Genomic DNA, 7,751 nt, shown 5'->3' with positions numbered 1-7,751 from the left:
GGCTGATCATGACACGAAGAAGGAGTAAGTGGGCGGGCTAAAAAAGGGGGAGTTCTAGGTATCTTATCTCAGAGGAAGCAGGATTCTAAGTCGGACGTAATCTTTGAGATGAGGCCACCCAGCGTAGGGTGGGAAAGGAGAAGAGGGGATGCGGGCTCATTTCACAACGTCGTATTTTCTAGTGAGCCAGGCAGGAAGCCCAATGGTAGAAGTAGGCAACTATCTATGTCCACACTCAATATTTTGTGCGAAGGTCATAGATAGTTGCTCTCCCCCTAACGAAAGAGCATTTGACCCGCTACAGCGGCACGCACTACGGCCATCCAGTAAGGCGATCTCGCTTTCCATAATCTTTGGTGCAGTCATAGTAGCGCTGGCGTTAGGGAAATCAATCTCGGGGCCATTAAAAAGATTGATTGAAAGGCACGGCTAGACAAACTGGCCAGCACAGCTAGTCCGAAGACAGTAAAACGCTTCACGCTTAGCTAGACGAATGCATCTCACCTAAGGCTACTCATGTAGCTCGACTTGAAGCAGCTAACGATCTACCAATAAAAAGTATATTTTCAAAAAGTATTTTTAGACAAGAGGAACTCGGTCCAAAAACGGCTAATGCTGCCTTCCTCCCCTATCTCAACAAGGCCCCTCTTTTGAGGTTCGCTCCACTTACTTCTTACTTGAAATGGCTTTCAGTAGGTCCCAAGTTCAAGTTCATCTATCTTTTCCTCAAAAAAAGAAAAGTGTCACGTCTGTGAGTTGACTACTTAAAAAAAGGAACTATATGCTAGTCGAGTGTATTATTTATGCCTGTAGTGTCCGCTTTCATCGTCAAATTGAGTGTCGTGTTTTTTCTTCATAAGTAAGAGGAGTCGATGCCATCTGGGTAGCTGAGGGCCGGTACTTACATAATACTTACATAAGGAAGAAAAAGGTGTCACATCCTCTCCTATGATTGAGGTATTGAACAATAGTTAAAACTTGACTTGGTTCATAGAAAAGATAATGCACATACTCTCATTGCACAACCAAGGTTGAGGCAAAACGAAGGTAGAAGGATCCTGTGGTCAAGATGACCACAATCCTTAAGAACCCTTTAAGGAAGCCAATCACAGGAGTCTCGCCATCGTGGAACAGCTTTTCCTAGTCGATGTAACGATTACCGAAACCGCATCTACAAGCCGCCAACTGTCTTATTGCTTGAATCAAGCTTGGGGCCTAGGCGCTCGTACCGTACCTAGAGGTAGAGACAGACGGAGGTAGATGACAGCGCTAGAGTGCACAGGGATCAGGTGCACAACTAGAAAGAAAGTCAAATATCAGGAGAAAGCAGGATGCATGACTTCTCACGCGGTCTCTAGAAAGCTACGATTCAAAGGCAATGAGAACTTGCCAGTACTAGATAGACCACTGCTGAAGAAGACCCCTTTCACTCAATAAGATGCAGATCTTTGGGGGGACTACCAACCAACGATCCGGGGTAAAGTCAAGGCAATAGGGGAGCGATGCTCTACATAGTAGCCATAGACCTGGGTCACGTCGATTTCCTTTGCTTACTAGGGTAGGGAGAATGCACCTGAGCAAGAATCGAGGCACACATGATGCTGTTGCCATGAGAGATAGAAAAATGCCAAACTGGAAGGGAAGGAGCCCGCTGTCGGGTATTCCAGCGCCCAACAAAAAGCAAGAAGGACCCTTACTTAATCACTGTCGAAAGTCTGGCTAAGGCGCGCTAGTCCTTGGGGACTCAACAAAAAGCATGGTAGAACCCCGACCCGCAAAGGTCCTAAAAGAGCGAAGTGAAGACCCTATCTGCCTACCTTTCCTACTGACTTTGCTAGCTCCTCCTCTGCTCTTGACCTTATTGACAAATAGATCTGATTTGAGATTCTCCTCTGGTACTGTGGGTTAAGTGAGGTAGGGTTGTTCAGTGAACCGAGGAGTGGTAGGTTGACTATTTAGAAAGCTCCCGGGGGAATAGAATAATCTTGATCAAGGGGCCTAGCGTCCTTAGAGATTGTGCCCAGACGGGGAATGGAGTATACAAAAGACTCCAAAAGGTTTCGCCTTCATTCTCTCAGGAACAAGGTCTTCGGTCTTTGCATTAAGGACCTTCCCTTTCCCTTCAGCAGTGGATTCTCTTCTGGATGGAAATGTTCTCTAAAGGTTGACTTCGTTTTTGAGTTCATGAGGTTTGATAACAGACATGCTCAGGATGCTTCCTATTCCCCGATCCACTCCCGAAAAACTTAAGCCTAAGGCCTATTGTGCCTATCACCAAACCAAGGGCATGTCCACGTGACTGAGAAGTGTAATGCTTTGCGCCATGCAATTCAAGATCTCATAGACCAAAAAGGCATCCTCCCACCTTCACCACAAGCCCAAAAGCCCAATATCACCAAAATTACCTAAGCACAATGACCAAAACAAGCCTGTCAACATGATCCATCTCTCACAAGAAGACTTTGACCCAATTCAACTCATCACCAATGTCAATGAAGAGCCTAAAGCTTACATTCACCCTCACCCATTCATGGATCTTCAGTCTTTCAACCTACCTTGGTGAGGATAAAAAAGGCATTGGACCTTATCCTTAAGCCCGATTTTCTTCCCCATCCTCTCTGATTTGGAAAAAGATGATCTTGCTTGGGCCACTGAAGAAGAAGATGGATTGAATATTGAGGAATTGGACTTGGAATTCTTGCTATCTCTTGAATGCTTTGATCCATCTAAGCCCATTGACAAGCAGGGAAGAGGATAAATTTGAGGACTCATGGGATAATTATTGTTATATACTGAATTTAAAAGCCCACTTGATGGTTTGAAAAGCCCACGTCCGAGTCCAAAATGGAATGGAATTACTTGGGAAGAGTTGATGGGAGACACGGAGATTTCCAAGGAAAGCCCAAATGAAAACAAATAAGAGTGGTCGTAGATCAGGGGAGTCATTGGATTACCTCGGAATACCCCCTCCCATCAGAAAAGAAAAAGGGAAGAACACTAAGCACGAAACAGAGAAAAGAAACTAGCTACACCTACATCAACAATGGAATACAACCCAATACCATGACTCCTCGTCCTTTAGAATAGACGGAATCACGGGAAGAACCACAATACATCACACCTTACCCTCAACGGGAGGAATAGAACATAGCCAATAAAATAAGAAGAAAGAAAGAAAACACCACTACACAGAACTTACAAGATCGATGGATACTGGCGATACATTCTCATGCCTGTATGATACTCTAGCCTTAAAATTAGAAAAAGGTAAGAGGTAAGGGATTTGGTATAGAATTACTTTTAGTTTTAGGTACCCGAAAGCCACAGCACAGACAATGAGAAAGGGATTCCACTTTTGACAAGCGTAGGGAAGACAAATGAATATAGCCATTACCTCTATCTCAAAATAGAAATTTATGTAAAAAGTGACAACATACATAATCACACTTTACACTTTCCTTTACTATTTACTAAAATAAAGATTTAGACTCAATCGGATTCCCTTTCAGTTCGAACCCTAGCTCCTCAACGCCCATTACTGGAGCGCTAAAAAAACTTGACTTCTTATGAAAAAGTAAATTAGAATGCTGTTCTCCCAACTATCAATCCAATTACAGCCCAAAACGGTAAATTCGTTAAGAAATTTTCCATCTAAGACTCCGTTAAAGCGCTCGGTCGATTGGGAATGAAAGAGAGGGAAACTACTATGTATTGGATTCAAAAAGTAAACCAACGGGCGGAAATTAGAATCGAGTAGAAGCTGGTGCAGGAGCTGGAGCGGTGCTAGGCTTAACTCTTTTTTCTTTATTTTCATTTTAATCTGAGGAAGATTGTCCAGTAGCCAGAATCCTATCCTATACTAGTAAATAAATTGATAGGCTTATAGATGCTTGTAGGCCTCCTTGTTTTTAGAGTACCCATGGGCTTGTAGATTGCGGAGTCATCACGGCGAGGTTTCAACAATCCTTACTTCAGGATCGTATCAGAGAGCTCGAGACCCAGTTGAGGAGTCGAGTCGATACAAAGCAGGAGAGAGATCTATCTTCTAGAGTCACAGAATCTTACCCTCTATCATCCGCGAAGCTGAAGCTGGGGTGGGATATATGCGAAAATCCTCGGCGTCATGGGTCACCTTCTTTATTTCCTCCCCCCAGGCGCTCCCAAACCGATCGTTATTTTATCGTTTTCGTATCGCAGTCTGGAATTGTTTTGTTATTGAACTGGTTGAATCTGGTATTGTTAGTAGGAAGTGGTGATAGATAGCAGGAATAAAGATAAACAGAACCATTAGCTTAACCGTAAGCGTAAGCCATGCCTTTACTCATAACGCCTCAAGCACCAACAGACTAAGGATATACCTTTTCTTATGATATTTCCTAGTTATAGGGAATTAGCGAGAAAAAGAACGACTAGACATTCGCAGAGAGGTTTTCCCGTTTGAATAAGATTCAGTCTTTCTCGAGTAACTGATACTCTTAGTGGAGCGGAGGAAGCTAGAAAGTTGCTGTCCGAAAAAGCGATGGAAGAAGCTGTTGGGAAGAGACGACCACGAAGACGCTCTTTTGAGGATAAGGATTCGCATGCGGACGATGATTTGGCTTTGAAAGGATGAGAAGGACGATTTGAGAGCGAATCCGCCATTCATTACTCTTGTTACTGTTCTCGAATAGGCTCAACGATGGACATGGACAGAAAAGGTTGCACCTTATAGAAAGTAGTTAGTCTTGTCCTCGTTAGGTTTAGGGAAAGACCAGACCTGATTGCCCTTTTTTGCTTTGCCTTTATTACTGGATTACCTTCTTTACTTTCTTTTCTTTCTTTGCGGGGATTACCTGATTCCATTCCTTTGAATCCGTCCGTGTATCAATAGTCTCTTGATGTTCCTCAAATGCAATCTATCCAGTGAGAAACCCTTTTATAGATCTTGTGATAAAGCGGGTTCTAGGGCCTTTTTCAGTTCCATTCTCTCTTGTGCCAGTCTCAGTAGTGGCATTCCTCGCAGTCTAAGTATATCTGTATTCCCCTTACCCCGAAATACATGGGTGATAAAAGGTAGATGCTAATATAAAGTTGTCTGATTGTTCAGTGAAAGGCTCTTGCTTGTAATGTAATCCCGAGGAAGGCCAGTGCTATCAAAAATTCTGTCCTTTATCTCTGTGCTGATACTACAAGGTTCGTTCTTGGGATGCTTCTGTGTATGCTACGAGGGTGTCAAGCTAGTAGGGTATTTTCCAAGGCTCTTCCCCACTATAAAGCTAGAAAGCAGTTTCTTATAGCCGAGAGCTTATAGAGAATCTTTATCTTCGTTCTTTCTCTTGTGGAGAGGAGAGGAAAAATCCTGTGCTGTAATAACTGCTTTCTGAGTCTGAGTTCTCTGATAGGATCCCCTTTTCCGGCAGTTTGAGTGGAAGTTGGACTTTCTCTTTCGATGGCGGTCCAGGCTTTCTGCCTTTCAGTCTGAAGCCCTTCGAGCCATTGGAAGTTGCCTTTTCCCCTTGGTGGATGGGGTTACATACGAGCCAACCAATAGGTAGGGTGCTACCCTCTGACGAGCTCCCTTTCCATTTTCTGAGGTTTGAGGAGTAGGTTACCTGGGGCATGTGAGCTTTAGCCATTTCCAGCCCAGCCGAGTAAGTAAATGTAAATCTCTCTTCATTTTTTTTAGTCTATCGATCCGCCTAGATAATCTCCCAGCGATCTAGAGTGTCATCCATTTTCAGTGCTAGCTCCGACTCCGAGGAATGCTTTTCTATTTATAGTCTTCTTTCCATCCCTACCATTTCTCTTTCCTTGCGAGCGAGTTCGAGTTGTAAGGCAGTCCAATTTTGATAGCGAGCTTTCCTTGCCTTAAGTAATACCTTTTGTAAGCTCCTTTTAGAGCCAGCAGAGTCAAGTTAGGACACATGAGTAGTATGCGTCTTACCCCGCCAGTTCTGTTACACCCAGCTCTAGTCCTAATGCTCTAACTTTCAGTTGAAAGTAGCCTTTTTGCCTATTACCAAAGCCTCTTTTTAAGTGGAATAAAGGAACTCGTTCACTATCTATCCCACCACCACCGGCATTAGTGCTGTCTAGTTGTGTTCAATGTTTGAGCCTCGTAGCTCGGTGCCTTATTAAGGATGTGGAAAAGAGTTGGAAATAAAGAGACTAAAAAAATAGAGAATAGGGGTTCTTGCAGGTATCCATCAATCCCGAAACGACAGCCCCTGCAAGAGAAGAGAATAAGCAGCTATTTCATCTTCTTTTTGTGTGATTTGATTCTCCTGATCCCGGTAGAATCGTATTAGGAGTCGCCCTACTGAGATTTTCAATCTGATTCCAATACACTTTCCAATCGCAAAAGATGTGGAGATTTATCCTCTCCACACCCCGAAGGACGTAAGGAGAAAGTCTAGCTTAGAAAGCGTTCTGCCCCTTTCAATATCTTACTTATCTGTAAACAACAATGAAAGAAAAATAGTCTATTTAATAGATTGAACACTTGGTTGACTTTCCTCTCTCTTTGCCGAGTCGGTCTCACAGTCAGGTTTTTTCTAGGTAAACTCTTGTACGAAAGCTGGTCATCCTAACCCATACATTTCAACGGATTGAAAGTGAAGGCTTATTTGAATTCAGTCTATCCTTTTGACGGCCCTTTTCAAGAGGTACCCACTCGAGAGTACTGCTTCCTTTCAAGCAAGTAACGAACTTCCCTTCCTCAGGGGTATGAGGCACGAAGGGTGCATCTCAGTCCCTTTTCGAAAGAGAAAAGGTCTCTGTCTCTTTCTGCTGGTGATGATAAGCTCTTGCTTTTTTTTTACCCGGATATAGAAAGTGAAAGTGAAATGCAATCTTTATCAACAAATGAAGGAAGCCAATTTCTTCTTCCTTAGCGGGCCGTTAAAGCAGCTCTTCTTCTATCTCGTTCCCGTGGCCTAAGATAAATTGCTTCCCTCAAAGATTGAAAATCATCCACATATCGACTTTCTTCAGGGCTGGATACATAGAAATGGCCAAAACTGGACTGGCAGTCATATCCCTACGTGCCTAATGTCACTCCAAAGCAGCCATACAGATGTTGAATAAGAAGCGGAAGCAGAAGGAGGCCGCTAAGGAAGAGGCTTTCATCTACGGCTCTCTCCCATTAGTCTACTATTAACAAGCGGAAGGTGGGCTTGGAAGCAACCATATCTTCCAAAAAGAAAAAGGGAATCTAACATTCAAGAACCTTTCCAAAGCAAAGACAGGGGTAGAACCGAGTTGCAGAGCAATCTGACCATCCCACACAAAAGCAATCCCAGGAACTACGTCCTACCCAAACCTTCCTCTCGCTGTCGCTCTTACGTCTTTCGAACCTCTCGCTGTCGCTCTCCAACTGGGCTTTCGGCAGCAACTATTAGTGAAAGCGGGTTATTAAACTCCTAAACTCATGAAAGAAGGGTAGGCCTGGAAGCAAAAGGTTATTGTCAAGACGAATCTCTTCAAATAGTAGAGTAGAAGAAAAGAAGAAGTTTCATACTGAAATCGTAATAGAAGTCAAAAAACTTATGGTTAACTTTAAAAGTATAAAAAATGAAACTATTAAAAAAATCTAGTAAAATGTTCCATAAAATATGGCGTTTTACCGGTATTTTTCGATGCAATCCGATTTCACTCATAAGTTTTCGTTCAATCTTGACATTTAGCGTTTTCCCGAGAAAATTAGATGTTTTTGGAATATTCTAATATTATACTCCTATGATGCACACAAGCAAGAATTCAGGGATTCAAAT

Source organism: Durio zibethinus, unplaced genomic scaffold (assembly GCF_047325235.1).
Source record: "Durio zibethinus cultivar Kanyao isolate XHJ-2024 unplaced genomic scaffold, ASM4732523v1 HiC_scaffold_30, whole genome shotgun sequence".
Classification (NCBI taxonomy): domain Eukaryota; kingdom Viridiplantae; phylum Streptophyta; class Magnoliopsida; order Malvales; family Malvaceae; genus Durio; species Durio zibethinus.
The sequence above is the reverse complement of the archived record's forward strand: the minus strand, read 5'-3'. Positions refer to the sequence as shown.